Here is a 16789-nt window from a genome sequence, read left to right as displayed (position 1 = left end):
TAATGTAGTGGAAAAGGCACACTGGCCTTTGGCAGGTTTGAGAACTCTGTGATCCACACAGGCTGTGTATTTCTGGCCTAGGGTCTTCGGACGAGAATAGCAACATCGGCAGGGCCCACATCTAATAGGGGTGATATGTGAAATTCAGAGCAACATTGCTTCAGTAGTGCTTGTTTCCAGGGTACACACAGAGCTTCATGGGCTTGAAATCCCACTAGGGATTAGCTTACACATGATGATACTCTGAGCTCTGTGGGCCCACTGCGGTTAGTTCCAACTTCACCCACATGGTGAGAACAAGTAAAGATATCACAGGCCCTCCTGGCCAAATCATGTTTTTTCTTGACTGCTAGTGGTATATTCCAGGAGGATTGGTTCAAGCACTCCTGACCTGTAAACTTTCGACTGATTTTCTAGGTGTAAAGAAAATACTTATATCCTCCCCTCAGGACTGCTGCTTCCTCCAACCAAGTTAGCAAAAAAGTGAGCAGTGGAATGCTCAGATTAATCTCAGGCACAGGTCATGACTTGGCCTGCATCCCAGTCCATTGTGTTTTTGGCTCAGTTTGATACCTCAAATTAGACTGAACCATAAGCAAATTAGCCCAGGTCCTGTTCGGCCCAAATTGCCAAGTAAAGTCCTCTCTGAACCAGAACATGAGCAACCCCAAAATTGTTTTGTCATAGCTGTGGCTGCTCAGTCTGGTGCAGCTTGGTTTCAGTGTGGCAGTGAGCCCAGAATCCATATCAGGGTAGACCTTTTGCACTTAGGACGTCACACTGAAGTAAACAAAAAAGTTATTGGTGGAATACTTGAATTCATCTCAGCCACTAGTAATGGCTCAGGCTGCATCCCAGTCCATCATTCCTTTGGCCTCCGTGCCACCTCAGATTAAACCCACCCTTGGCCCTGCTTCAGTTGGAACAGACCAGGTCCTCACTGACCCAGAACACAATCAGCCCAACTGCAACCAGAAGTAACATTTAAAGGGTTTTAGTGGTCTGCCCTCCTATCCTAGGTTGTGATTATCTCTTGGCTCGGGGTCTTCGTTTATCAATGCACCATAGCCTTTAAGGCAGAACACACTTCCTATTCCCCAAGCACCCACCTGGCCCATCTGCACCCTTACCGGAGCACCACCAGCTAGGATCAGCTAGGGGGTTGCTTTTATTTCATGTTTCCCAGCAAGTCTATCCGCACCTATTGGGAGTACCACCAGCACTGAAGATAGAGTCCAAGAAGCAGATGTCCATAGTCCTTCTGCTCCACAGAGGAATTTGGGCCAGATTACAACCTTGGTGGAGGGGATTACTCCAACACAAACATGACGGATATTCCAGCCGCCATATTACAAGTTCCATAGGATATAATGGAGCTTGCAATACGGCGAGTGGTATTACTCCGTCCCAAACTTGAGGGATATTCCGCCCACTGTATTACAAGTTCCTTAGGATATAATGGAACTAGTAGTACAGTGAGCCGGATATCCGTCACGTTTGTGATAGAGTAATCCCCTCCAACGAGGTTGTTATCAGGCCCTTTACCTGCTTGCTGGTAGGTCCTTCCTCTTCTGTCATTCATTCTTCTGAGAGTGTCTGTCCTTGTGTAGGCATTTAAAAGTGGAGGCAGAGAGTTCTTGAGATTGGGTACCCTTACCCAGACCAGAGATGCCACCTCACACCTCCACCCCTAACACACGGTTCCTGTGAACATCCCACTTACTGCCACCCCCCAGCGTTGCATTCTGTGAAGTTTTAGATTGGCAGACTCAAGCAAACTTTGGCAAGTTCCTGTCCCTAAGCCTGAATCCACCTAGTCAAAACTGTTTCCCTCCTTCTAAGACTTAAAGTCAAGTCCCAGGTGTGATAGTTGCCAGAGTTCTGCATACCGTTATTGTCTCTACCATAAAAACATGTCCAAGGTTGTTAGAGAATGGCAACCAATCACCCTATTCAGATTCCTTTCCCAGTGAAGGCTAGTCCTCCCAAATGAGCCTATTGTTCGGGAGAGTCTTTAAACTGGGAGATAGCTAGCAGTGTACGTAACGTGGCCCAGGAGGGTAGTTCAAATCTCAATAGGGCTGGCTCAGAGAAATACTGCAAAGCGTAAAATATCTAAAAGAGTGTGAATAGAAACTTTTATACTATGTGTGCTTGGTCCAGCAAAAATATAGAAAACCTGTGAGAAGCTTTTCTACTTTTATCCAACCCAAATTTAAGTTTTTAGAATTGTTTGCCCAAACATTAAATACAAATTTTAAAACGCTATGGCTTACACTTCATCAAAAAAGAAGAGAGGCATTTAATTTTAAATTGCCAATTAAATTATAAGGTCTACCCAGAGCATAATCAATTTAGCTTTTAGATCTGAAGCTAATTGTCCTAGTGAGCTTTAAAAGCATGCTTGTTGAAAGTGTTGTGGTCTACTGAAAATAAAAGTGAGAAGATGTGGAAAATGAAATTTAAGAGTCCAAAATGTTGTTTACACCAATAGCTAAAGTTCTGCTCTTTACCGATTGCACATTTTTAAGGCTGGGCTAGGGGCTGAGATAGCGATATAGTTGGCCTCCTGTAACTAAAAAGGGACTTAAGTTAGTTTTTGTCCGTCCCATCTGTGACAGAGTTACCTGTGCCCATAGACTAGGCTTAGTCAAACACCAATCTTCCTCTGTGATGTTCCCCTTTTAACTTGTAACTAGCAGAGAGCCTCTTAACTTATCTGTGCAGCAGTGGAGCTTATTTTCTTTAGTGGGCACTGGTGATTACAGCTCAAATAAATTTCAACAGAAGGTTACCTTAAGTTGTGCTCTTTTAGGGAGGCTTGCTCACAACAGAGATCCAAAAGCCAGGAACTCCGCAAATCGAAAGTTTTTATTTTTTTATTTTTATTTTTTTTATGGTCAGAACCTGCCTTTCAGCAAGCGTTTAGCGTTCTTTAAATGGGTCATCTCTCTGCTTAAAGAGCCAGTGAAATACAAGTTGTTTGCTTTGTGTGCTTGCACTGTTTCCCTTAGAGATCTGTTGCTACACCATCTGGTTCTTCCCAAAGCGGCGTCAAACTTCTGTCTGACTGTCTCTAGTCCTGTGCATCCCCCCAAACTACACTCTTGCCTTTGTTTCCATCTCTAAGTTTGTCTCATGAGTTCTGAAAGTATGAGCGCACCAGGGTTTAGGACTTATTTCTTTTAACGTAAAACAAGCAACGCGCTGTTCCTCAAGCATGTTGTCATCAGGGATATTTGAAGAGCTACACTGTTCTGTCCCTACAGCCTGGATGCCAGATCTCCAGCAGCCATTTTGATCTGTACGTCATCTTCTGCCTCGTGGCTCCTACAGTGGCCTCTCTATGCTGACAACAACCTTTCATCAACCAGGCTCTGCTTCCTGATCTCTTCCCAGCTTGGTCAGACTCTGTTGAGAATACTGTTCTTCGGTTTTGTTTGGAAAAAAATATATGGCACGCAAAAATAGTGCACTTAAAATGCATTTTCTAAACGGTCTAATTTACTAATAAAAATGTTGCTTACAATTAGATATGTGTTTACAATGAAAATATAAAAAAGTGTTTAAGATCCAGGGAGAGGGAAAAGTCAATTTCTCTAATAGAAGATGAGGATAGGAAATGAGCTACAGTAATGTAGTAATGGTTTGGGTAGCACATGGATTTGTACTGGGGTAAATAAGAGAGTAAGGGGCGGGGTTACGGGTAAAGTGTAGGGAAGGGTGGGGCTTAAGGTTAAGTTAGGTTTAGGAGTTGGGTTAGGGAAAAAGAAGGGTTTGTGTAAGGGCCAGGGCTATGTTTAGTGTTAGGGTCAGCCCAAAGTTTGGGTAGGTGTTAAATTAAACTTGATTAAATTATGGTAACGGGACTTAAGTGGAAATATTTAACTTTTTAACCAGATTTGTACGTATTTCACTTAGAAGTAAAAGTTAACTACCACATTTTTGATACTCAATTTTTACCACAAAATTTTTAATCTTGCATTTTTTATAGGACAATTTTTTTACCCCTCCCCCGCCAGTCTGGTGGTTCAGCAGTCACTAAAGCTCACGTCATGGGTGTCAAAGGTTCTACTCCCTGTAGGTGTACTTAGCCTTTAAACCATCCAAGACTGATAAAATATGGTAAAAATCTGTTATCAGCACTAAGATTCTACACCGGCCTTGCACTTGTGCTACATATGCTACTGTGTTATCTTATAATAGGTTCACTTTTAATCTGAAACCGAGGTCTGGTTAGTACTTGCTCCACAGGCCATCATTCATGCTTGTCAGCCCCATCACACCTACAAACAAGTGTATAGTTCACATGGCAGCAATACCCTAAAATCACAGTCTGAGTTGGTAAAAACTCAACAACTTTGGTATTTTTGCCACCAAGCATTGGAAGAAAGCTCCATCACACTACACGTCTTGTCTTTTGCTTACGCGCCGAGACATAAATGAAGGACCAGCGTAACATTATTGCGAAACGAGTGTCATTTCATGAATAATCCTGAAATGTTCTGTTATTTACATTTCAAGTGTGTGATTTCCAACTATGGACCAGAAATTAACCGGAAGCTGAGACTTCACTGGTACTGTGCCCTTATTTATTTTTTAATCAGAAAACATGGAAATATGGTAAACTATAATAAAAATGTATACAACCAATCCCAAATGGTATTTGTCACATGAATAAACAGTGATATATACAGTACATTAGTGAAATCCTGTTATTTACATTATTGATCTCAGGAAATTACACAACATCTTAACCAACGTGGTAAAAGGTGCTTTACATGGAACACATAAATAAATACCGCTGTGTGCTTTATGAAGCTGCATGCAACAACAAGGTGATGGGTGGAATGCTTGAATTGATCTCAGCCACTCCAGTTGCTCGAGGTCACATCCCAGTCCATCATTATTTTGCACACAATGCCACCTCAGTTTGGACCTGGCCATATTCAAATTAGTCTTGGCCCCTGCTTCAATGGGAACAGTCCATCCCGAACTGCCAGGCCAGGTCCTCCTCCATCAAATGGCTGGATGCAACCTGAGTGGGCATGATGTGCAAAATAACAATGGACTGGGATGTGACCCAAGTAATTACCAGTGGCTCGGATTGAGTCAGGCATTTCATCCATCACTTTTTGTATACTTTGGTTATGCAGCTGCATGGCACACAGTTACAAAAGTGAGCATGTTAAACAAAATAGTGTGAGCACCAGGAGAATAGTTAAACATTAATGTAAATAAGGAAAATAAATTATTGCAGCAGTCGGAGGGGGCAAAGGTTGCAATGAGGCTTTTACCCATATATCTGGTTCAGTTATATCCTCTGCGCAAGGACACCATGAGATATTTGCATTCTATGCAAAATCCAAATCAAATCATTTGCAATGTTGTCTGTGCGGTTGCTTTAATGACAAATCCTTGTCCTGGGATGTAAGATTGTGTTCCAAGCACATTTTATTTTGCATTTCTATATATGATTTCTCTTCATTCTTAGCTGATGTGAGGAAACCTATAACTGAAGCTTAATTATCATCCAAATGGAAAAGTGTGAGGGCCTGAACCACTGATCTGCACCCTTCCGAAGAGGATAGTGCTTTGCGTGTACATGGAAGGTCGTTTTGGTAAGAGGCAGATTTATCAATATCACCTAGAGAGTATGTTGAATAAAGTTCACAGAATGTTGATTTAGGATTGAATTAATGGAAGAATATCATTGAAGAAAATAAATAACAATTTGAGTTTTCTATCATTTAGTGGTTTTAGAAGGGTTAATCTTTGAGACAGAAGACGTCCATTCAGTCATCAAGGGTTTTCTGCTATTTGTTACGTTCTAGACCCAGCACTCCAGGTTAAATCTTCATGTAAATTACATAGGTAGTGGGTGTCACCGTTCTACCCAGGCATGATGGAAAACTGCGGTACCTAACAATGTAATCAAAGGGGAGAGGACTTAGAGGAGACAGTTTTGACTAATTGTGATCTCTGAGTGAGCAAAGTAAGTACCAATGGAAGGTTGATAATGTCCATCCTGATTGAAGTTTGATTGTTGGTGTTCTGGGGTCTATCAATGCTTTGATGTCATAAAGACATAGACTGATGGATTATGAAACACTTCAGAATGTTTGGACTTGGTTTACTGTTGTAGACCTGGTTTTTAACCAGAAACCGCGGGTGTTCTTTACATACCTGTAGTCTTCCTATCTTCACTTGATATTTTCTCTTTAAACAATTGTTTGGATCTCTCAGTTTAGGGGAAGGTGTGGGATTTGTACAGAACTAGGTGTTTCATAAGCTTTATTTAGGCTATTGAAGTCTTAAGTTTGAATGAGGCCACCATCTTCCAGTGATGAAGGGGCATGTGAGTGAATACCGCATAAAGATGAGACAACTTCACTACTTAACAATCAACAGAGTAATTCAACAACATGATCTAGCCTAACTCAGGAATCCGTACATGTAAAACCATTCAACAAATGCAATGAGCACTGTAGGTGCAGGGTGCAAAGTCTAAATGTCTTTTGTGCTCCAGCGAGGAGACTCTCTGATGGGATGATCTTGTAAAGGATTTGGGCTTTTTGATTATTGCAAACTATCTAGCAAGGCAATACACTTCTAAACAGAGCAGACCAAGTATGTTGAATATACAGGTGTATTTCTGCTGCCTCTGGTGCTTGATGCACTTTGAAGATCCATTGGTTCTGCTTTCTGATGTTACTGCACTTACTAAGATGTCTGGATTACAGTGTAGACCTGTATTGCATCCCTGCCCTTTGCTGGTGGACTGTTATGGCTTTGTGACCTACAATGTACCATGGACACTTTTACAATGGAACATGGTTTAGGGTGTCTGTTGCACATCAATTAGTAGCCTTAGTCAACTCAGACATTATTCCAAATGAGCCATCAGGCGATGTCTGTGGATTGGTTATGCAGGTTAACTAAAGATTCGTGCTGTGCTCCACTACAGAACCTGTTGATCATCAACCGCATTCCGGGGCAATGCTATGCATCTCAGCTCCCATTTCAAAGTTTCTTTGCTCTGCAGTTTTCAGTTATATGGTATTCACTTATTTATTTTCATAATCCATTTATTACAATGCTGAGCAAGCCATGCATTGTAACACAGCACTCGAAAAGACTAGTAGATAACATTATAAAGTAAATAAAGATAATTCATCAGATAACCTGTACAGGAGAAACAAGTTATTCAAAAGATGAACATTTAGTGCTTTCCAGAAAAGTGACAGATTTGGTTTGTATTATATCTTACAGTCATTGATTCCATATTCGTGGAGCTTGGCAGGGCAAATCTTGGATCAGAGCTTGATTGTTTTTTTTTGTTTTTTTTGTTTTGTGCTTGGGATTTCAAGATGTGGACTGCTTTAAGAAACCATCTTCTAGAAGTGGAGTGATATGGGCCGACTTATTGGTGACAGTGACGAGTAAGGCCGTACCACATAAGGTGACATGGAAGGGACCTAGGGCACATTTGGGCTGGTGAGGTTGTACTGATGAATTACCGGTGTCTAACCGCTATGTTCTCATGTGCCAGAATGGCTGATCATTACGCAGGAATAAGCTTGAGCAAATAAGTATATTCTCTTTCAAACAATTCAGTAGGAATTGGCCCCATTCACCTCTCATGCTGTGTGACAATGACAAAGAGGGCTGAAAATAGACAGTTTGTTGACAGCCTTGTTGGAGGTGACAGTATGAAGGTGTAAATAGCAAAAATGCTACTTTAGCACCATCAGAACCGAAGGCTTTTCATCTGTTAATTCACGTGAAGCAGTGTCACCCCCCTGCACTGCTGTGAAGAAAGTGTCAAAAATAAAATGGTAATAAAATTGTTTTATTGCCATTTTATTTCTTACGCTTTCAGCCAGCAAATAAAGTGCGACGGCAGGGCGGGGCCAATGCGTTACTGCTGCCAAAGATTGGCAGCAGTGAGGAGTGGCCACTTTGTTTGAAGTGCGCATGATGGTTTGATAGGCTACCTTGCTGCGGCCAAGCTAACATGCGTGTTTCAAACCTCTCCTACCCGGCTGTCTTGGACCGCTGGGTTTGAGAGAAGGCTCAGGCATACAGTGCCTTTTGGAGCGTGGAGCCAGGCCTCTCCAGCCAATCAAGACACATTTTTCATGCTGCTAAGCAGCATGAAAAAAGTGTCTTGATTGGATGAGGGAGTTGGCTGTGGGCTTCGTGCTCCGAGGACGTGCTGCAGGACGAGTACGTGCTTCAGGATATCAAGTAAGGTAAGTTTTTATTATTTTTAATATTTATATTGGTGTGCATGTTATGTGTGTATGTTGTGTTATGTGTGTATGTTTTGTATATATGTTGTAGTTTTCTGTGCCCTTCCAATTTATTTTGCTGGCGGCTACCACTGGTGTGAGGCCTCTGCATGGACGTGACGGGAAAAACTGGATCAGAATTCCCTCCATTGCAGGTACACTGATTGATGAGAAGAAAACAATAAAAAATTACCTCTTGCTGTGGGAGAAATTATCCAGTTACCCTCCCTTCAAATTTGTTTTGTGCAGGTGGAATCTCTTAAGGTTTTCATTCATCGATTTACCACGCCTATTATTTGAATTAAAAGTGTACTGCTGTTTAAAAACCTATAGTTCTTGGCGAAGAGCAGGAAGGATAACTGTAGGGTTGAATCACTCATTAATAATTCAAAAACTAGTCCTGTTTGACACAGCCCTCCTGCTCCACAGGTAGTCCATTGTTGTGCTTCCCTGGTCGGTTCCAGAAACCGCAGCTCCCGTACGCGCCGGTACCAGCTAATGAGCCCCCTCAATGCTAATCTCGCGTCTTCCCATCTTGGCTCCAAGCTTGTTCGCTCTCACCTCACCACAGCAGCGTCCCAGAGGAAAGCTTATATTATTGATGGACTGAACTTGTGGCGATCAGAGGAGCGATGTCGGCCAGCTGCCAGGAGCTCCTCAATGCTGGTGTAGCAGGGAGCCCGCGTTGCACTGCAAGAACGAGAACTGAATAAACCTATGCGATCCAGGCACATCCAACCAAATGTGATACTCTAAATTCCCTGTGTTCTCCCCATTGATGCACCCAGGTCGCAGAATGGCCGACATCCAAAAACGAGAAACCCGCTCACTTTGCAAGTGTGAAAAATAAATGTGTACTTTGATGTTTGTTGGCCTGTCCCTTGTATATCTTATATATCAGACCGGCAGCTTAAGTAGCTTATGCTCATAGACTTATGAAAAGTTCTTTAGAATCTGTTGTTCCTGTCGCTGGCACATTATATATTTTAAAATACAGATTTAAAAAGAAGTATAATCATAAGATGGGGCAGTACTTTTATGGTGGAGGCGTCAAACCTTATATCTAACAAACTCCTCTTTAAACAAAAGGTATTTTAAAACTATGCTGGCATCTTGCACAATGGATATTTTAAACACAGTGTTTTCTTGAGATTATCTCAAAATCTACAAAATCCTAAGTGTCAGGTTTACCCAATGAAAAAAAGGGATTCTCAACGTGGCAAATTTATTGGAGTGTGTGAAGTTATGAAGTGTTGTTCGTGTGACCTTCTTGCAGAAAATATAAAAAATTTGCAAAGGTCGCAGAGTTCTTTGGGAGTTTGGCTTTTTCTTAAAAATCACAGTGCTGCGGCCGGCTTCCTTCTGTAGCTCGGCTCCCCTTCCTCTTCTCATCCTGCCCTCTGTTTATGCCTTCATGTTTGGTCAGTTCTCATTAATGCCATCTGTAGATACCGAAGTTCCTCAAACTGCCGTGGGTGAAGTATTCAGTCTTCTCAAATGATTGCACTGATCCTGCTTGGTGGTTCAGCCGCTTTTGGCACTCTTCGTCTTAATGTCCTTGTTCACCAACTACAGACCATGGTTCAAGTTCTGTCTGCAAACCTGTTATTTTTATATCAACCAAGGTCAGTCTTCTGATCCTCCGGTGAATCCACCAAGGATCCATTCTTTCCCCAGGGTATTTAACATCTGTATACAGCTACTGATCATCCCACTCAGACCAGCTGGGGCTTGGTTTCACGGCCAAAAATTGGTCCTTCCATCAGGGCCACTAAAACACCTAACTGAGCATAACTCAAAGTTATTGAGTTTGGGGTGAATTAAAACATGCAAGGTTTGATGTTGCAAAACTGAGTTTTCATTCAGATGTATCAGAATCTCACAAGCCTCTGGACTCAACCCCTCATTCTCGACCCCAACATCTGAGCCACAAAAAACAGCCAAGAGTGTTAGGCCTCCAGACCTGTGACGTAACATTAGCCTTGGCGGGAGAGGGGAGGGAGGCTGTGTTCCAGGGGGTCCCCTCAACACCGCACCACTGTGCATGGGAGGCAGGCCCCTGACTGGATCCGGGAGGGAGGGTGCCCCCTCCATGTACTTTGCAAGGGGGTCCCTCAAGTTTCGTTACGCCACTGCTCTTGACTCCGCTCCCACCTTTCTGATGCCCACCTGCGCTGTGATTTCCTCCAGCAACCACACTTGGGCGGCCACATTATAAGTGTGCTGGTAACTGGTGTAATGTTTATCACATATGCTGAGTCGAAGTTTATTGGGTACAATAAATACCCCCAAGTAATGCTAGTGTTTTCCCGATAATGGGTAATAACATGCAGATTTTGGTGCTGGCTGCATGAGAATTCGTATATTCCAGTTTTTACTGGGCATCTCCCCCCACCCCAGAAAATATTGTCATGTTTGTGGCAACCGGTGTTACTGCACATATCACAATTTAACAGCTAACTCATAATGAAGGCCACAGTCTACATCTTCTGTCAAACCCAGACATCGGGACCATTACAGTGCTACTACTTACCTACCCTGAATTACAGCAGTGGTTGGGCCTATCCTTGCTTATCCTCTTAAGATGCTACATATTCTGCAAAACCTACCTCCAGGATGCCACTTTAAAATCCTAATACCCTCCCCCCAAGCAAGGCCCAATAAGACCATCAAATTTATTTCATGACTCATTTCACCCCAACGCACCCTCTTCGCTCACCTGTTAGAAACTTTCTGGATCTTCAGTCCTTCAGTTCAAGTGCACTCTTTATGGCCGAGAGCACCACTAATATTGCAACATAGCCAACGGCCGAGAATATCATTGCTTTCCTTCAACTCTTTATTGCAGAATTATTGCATATACTTTTCAAAAGGTGCCTGTTCTGGACTGCGAAGGCTCCAGAAAACCCAGAATGAGATCTAGTTTCTCTGCAGTGGCAGCAGTTACTGTTACAAGCTGCATAAATTCTTACAGTCTTGTCTAAACTAATATAAACTAAAAAAAGGGGGTCACTATAAAACACCAAAGAAAACACACAGACTGTCTACATTTCTTAATACTTGATAAAGGATTTCCCGTCAAACTATGCGAGACAATAACCAGATGCTACCCAAAATCTCTACTATCTTCCTCAAAAGGAAAGTGTTCAAATATGTGTTTAAGGAGTTTTTAATATTTCCCATACTGAACCCATAAAAAAATGGAGCCAAAGGGTAGTAATTAATTTGAGCCAGTGGTTTCCGGTGCTCAGCACCGGCACTTAATTGTCAATACTGGCACCTTGGATAGTCTGCCACATGGTGGCGCTATCTGTCCAGTTTAGAAATAAGCACAATAACAGCTGTGTATTAATTTAATATACTTTAAAAATTACTAATGCCTGCTGCCCAAGCCATTCTTACAGCTTTGGGAGCAAGAAGCAGTCTGAGTTGCTCTACGTGGAGGAGTGTGATAGTCAGTTGTTGTGTTGGTATGAAATTGGCAGCACTGGCAGGGGCATTTGGTGGTGCACACTGCAGTATCTTCCGGATGAGTGCTTTGCCACTTATTTATGTATTTAATTATTTTTTACAAATTAAACACTGCCCAGGGATTAAAAAGTTTGTTATTCTCAATAGACATTGGTGAACAGGGTGGTAATTTCAGAGATAATTAAAATAAACTACAACATGATATATGGAATGCTTGAATTAAACTCAGGCACTGGCTGCATCCCAATCCATTGTTTTTTGCTCGTCATGCCACCTCAGTTTGGACCCAGCCATATGCAAAGCAGTTTTGACGCTGCTCCTCATGGGAGCAGTGCAGCCAGAACCGCCAGGCCAGGTCTGCCACTGTAATCAAGTTATACCTGGATGAAGTGCCCTAATTAGGCCAAAACCGGTCCTAGGATGCTTGCGTTCTGGTTCAGAGAGGACCTGGCCCGGTAGTTCAGGCTGGGCTCTTCCCATGAGGAGCAGGGTCAAGACTGACTTGCATATGACTGGGTCCAAACTGGGGTGGCATGGTGGGCAAAAAAAAACAATGGATTGGAATGTGGCCCAAGCGATCGCCAGTGTCTGAAATTAATTCAAGCATTCCACCCATCACCTTGTTGTATTTGCATTTCTTCAGACCTAAGCACAACATTGAACAGTATGAACCAGTGAGGAAGAATAATTATGTGTCAAGTAGTGAACAGTTTGAAACATATAGATGTCTGGTTGTAGCCCAATCCTACTTAGGTGAAAATGAACAGAACTGCCTTTACTCCTTGAATAAATGTTAAAATGTTCAAAAGGATGAACCACTGAGTCTGCAGGGCTATTCCTCCCAAATATATTGGGCACAATTTGCTTTGGAAAGCCAACCAGAAGCCATTGTTGGGATTATTGCACTCTACTGTGAGTTGTCCTGACTTCTGCCAACCGAACCAGTGAAAGAAGTAATGTCACTACAGATAATTTCTGTGCAGCACGTAAATGCACTGGGCCGATCAGTGATTTACCTAGTGAATGTAAACCTCCATAAGTATGCACCTTGTGGAATGGTGTAATTTTGCACAAAAAAAAACTATTACTTGGCGAAATCACATCATTACACATTTTGCTAAATTCGTCAACAGTGACATGTAGAATTTTTGGTTTTGCAATGGGTCTAGCAAGAGTGCTTTATTTGTAAAATTATAAGTGCTGGTGCTCAAAGCGCTGCTCAGAAGCCCACGGCTGACGCTATAAAATGTCAGAGCACGAATAGCAAGGGTGCGCAGTCCTGAGTCCATGTCAGGACTCTTCAGTTCACTGCGAGGCGCTCCGTTATCTCACTCTTACAGGTGTCTGCGTTGTCCCTTGGTGATGCATTTTCTGTATTTCTCCGCCTCCAGCTTTTCGTTTTGTTTGTTTTTCCATGTGTTTGTCTCGGGGAAATGTGTGATGTGTCAAAATAAGCGCTGGCCCCCCAAAATAAGTGCTGGTGCTCCCCACCGGCAACCACGGGTTCAAATTAAGCACTGCTCAGCGAGAGGGGTAGATATATCTCACACTTCAGGAAGTGAATTTAGCATATCCACCCTGTTAATGTGGCACCTGTGAACAGGTGTAAAAAGGGTATTCTGTGTTTACATAAACAATTTTAAAGACAATAGTCTCATCAATTTCCAAGTGGCCTGTTGTTTTACATCCTTGTTCCATTCACAGACTCTTATTGCTTGAGACCAGTTGTGCAAGGAAATGCAAAGTCAGGTTGAAGAAAAGCTTTGATGGCTCAGCAGAGCGAAGTAAGCCGCGTGAAGGAAGTCAGAGGAATGTATATGCGATTGTTTTGTTTTCATATACTGGGCTGAAAAATGATAATTATGCATTTATTTATTTTGATGACGGGGAAAATGAAAATAAATGAAATTATCAACATCATAGATGCCATGTGTATGTTTGTGTCGAAAATGGGGCCTGGTACAGATAATGTTTGCAGACTGCAGTGAGGCAGGCTGGCCCAAGGGTATGAATTACTCCAGGCACTGTGGGCCAACTTTAGGAAAGTGGCGCTGCATCACGTGCAGTCACTTTTCCTGCACCCCTTAGTGCCCCTACTAACGCCACCATTTGTGCACCATATTTAACATACAGAACTCCATGGTGGTAGTTAGGGAACTAGCTATACTAGTTTGCAGGATTAGCATCTATAATTTTGACGCTAATCCTGTAAAGCAGTGGTTCCCAACCTTTTGACTTCTGTGGACCCCAACTTTAGCATTACTGGAATCCGGGGACCCTTCACTGAGTCATTACTGAAAGCTGGGGATCTAACCTGTTAATATTACTTAATTTATCAAGCAGTCGCGGACCCCCTGAGGAGGCTTTGCGGACCCCCGGGGTCCCCAGATCACAGGTTGGGAGCCACTGCTGTAAAGCACATAGAGGCTGATTAAAACAATGGAAGCCTCATTTTAATGCCTGCTCTGTGCAGGGGATAAAAATGGCAAATAAAATGATGCAAAGAAATCTTTTAGATTTCATTGTGCCATTTTTTCGCCCCCCCCTAATGAGGATATGCCCCCTCTTGCATATATATGCCTGGCATAATGTAGCATAAAGGGTCACAAAGCGACACAATGCATAATGCATTGTAAATATGATGCATGGAAAAAGCCACTTTAGCGCCGCCTTAGCCAAAAAAAATGATGCTATGGATGGCGCTAGGGGCTCTTAAATATGCCCCTGTATATTTTGGTCAGGAGCTTTCGCCTAATAAACCAAGGCAATCTGGGAGTTGTAATTTTAGCTTCATTTACATCCTTGTAATTAATGACAGTGAGTTGTAACTGAAACGTGAAGAGTGGTTAGATAGCTTTGGCTGTCCATGTAATGTTAATTTCAAGGTGAATGACAATGCTACGTCACCTATGGATATGGCAGAAAGGCAAAGGATGGAAGGTGATGTATTCAGCACTGAACCGTAACCTAAATGTGTTCATTTCAAGGAAAGCAACGATTAGTTGGGTCTGGAGGCTCAAATATTCTGTTCCCTAGTGGAGTTTTTTCCCCAATGAAGTGCCAAGGATTAAGTGGATGTTGACACACTTCCATCTCAAATTTTGTTTCCTTCATTAGTTGATATGAAACATCCAGCCATCCTCCCATTCGAAGGTGGTTGTTCCATTCCCCTTCTATATGTTTCTCCTTGTACGCCCATCCTCCCATTCGAAGGTGGTTGTGCCATTCCCCTTCTATGTGTTCCTGCTTGTACGCCCATCCTCCCATTCAAAGGTGGTTGTCTTTTCCAATCCCTTTCTATTTGTCCCCGCTTGTACGCCAAACGTCCCATTCGAAGGTGGTTGTCTGTTCTATTATCCTTCTATGCGTTTCTGCTTGTACGCCTAACCTCCCGTTCGAAAGTGATTGTCTGTTCCATTCCCCTTCTGTTTGTTCCTGCTTGTACACCCTTCCAACCATTTGAAGGTGGTTGTCTCTTCCATTCCCCTTCTATGTGTTCCTTCTTGTATGCTCATCCAATTATTCAAAGGTGGTTGTCTCTTCCATTCCCCTTCTGTGTGTTCCTCCTTGTACGCCCTTCCTCCCATTCCAAGGTGGTTGACTCTTCCATTCCCCTTCTGTTTGTTCCTGCTTGTACACCCTTCCAACCATTTGAAGGAGGTTGTCTCTTCCATTCCCCTTCTGTGTGTTCCTGCTTGTATGCCCATCCTCCTATTCGAATGTGGTTGTCTCTTCCATTCCCCTACTGTGTGTTCCTGCTTGTACGCCCATCCTCCTATTCGAATGTGGTTGTCTCTTCCGTTCCCCTTCTGTGTGTTCCTGCTTGTACGCCCATCCTCCCATTCCAAGGTGGTTGTCTCTTCCCTTCCCCTTCTATGTCTTTCTGCTTGTACGCCCAACCTCCCATTCGAAGGTGGTTGTCTCTTCCGTTCCTCTTCTGTATATTCCTGCTTGTATGCCCATCCTCCCATTCCAAGGTGGTTGACTCTTCCATTCCCCTTCTGTGTGTTCCTGCATGTACGCCCAACCTCCCATTCAAAGGTGGTTGTCTCTTTCATTCCTCTTCTGTGTTCCTGCTTGTACGCCCATCCTCCCATTCCAAGGTGGTTGTCTCTTCCCTTCCCCTTCTATGTCTTTCTGCTTGTACGCCCAACCTCCCATTCGAAGGTGGTTGTCTCTTCCGTTCCTCTTCTGTGTGTTCCTGCTTGTATGCCCATCCTCCCATTCCAAGGTGGTTGACTCTTCCGTTCCCCTTCTGTGTGTTCCTGCTTGTACGCCCAACCTCCCATTCCAAGGTGGTTGTCTCTTCCATTCCCCTTCTGTGTGTGTTCCTGCTTGTACGCCCATCCTCCCATTCCAAGGTGGTTGTCTATTCCATTCCCCTTCTCTGTGTTCCTGCTTGTATGCCGGCTGAGTGTATGCGTTTGGGCCTGTGTAACTTCATGTCTTGCAACCTGAGTCAAGGGGGAGTGTAGGTCTGTGTGCATGGGCACATGTATGTCCGGAGGTCCAGAAACATGAATGTTTGTAGCCGCGCCGGTAGGTGCGATTAGACATTTGTAGGTCTTTTGCTCAACATGATCGCCTGTGTTCTTGTTATTCCGCATTTGGGTAGCGCGCCCCCTTCAACTAGCACTGCTCTCAAGTGCTTTTCAAAATCTGGGATGACTTTTCTGAAAGAGTTACAAAGTTTACATTACAGACTTGAATCTCATTCAGTTCGTGGAGATGTGTGTATACAGGCAACAGGGACTGTGTGAAAATTGTTTTTTTGTGATTTGGTGAGGCATGAAGGCACTATCTTGGACTACCTCGGTCGGGATGCCTGTCCACTGCCTGGCTGACCTGAGGTGCTAGTTAGCAGTTGGAAGCAAGTGCTGCGGTCCTAGTTATGTTTGATTTAAGTCAATCTGTACGTGGATGTTGTGTGTATCAGTCATTATACAAAGGCCACACCTTTTGTCTTTGTCAGTGCCTGTTGTACTTTACAAGGCGGTAGGTTAGCGCATAGAAGCATGTAATAG

The sequence above is a fragment of the Pleurodeles waltl genome, chromosome 6 (assembly GCF_031143425.1).
Source record: "Pleurodeles waltl isolate 20211129_DDA chromosome 6, aPleWal1.hap1.20221129, whole genome shotgun sequence".
Lineage (NCBI taxonomy): Eukaryota > Metazoa > Chordata > Amphibia > Caudata > Salamandridae > Pleurodeles > Pleurodeles waltl.
Note: the sequence above shows the minus strand (reverse complement) of the source record.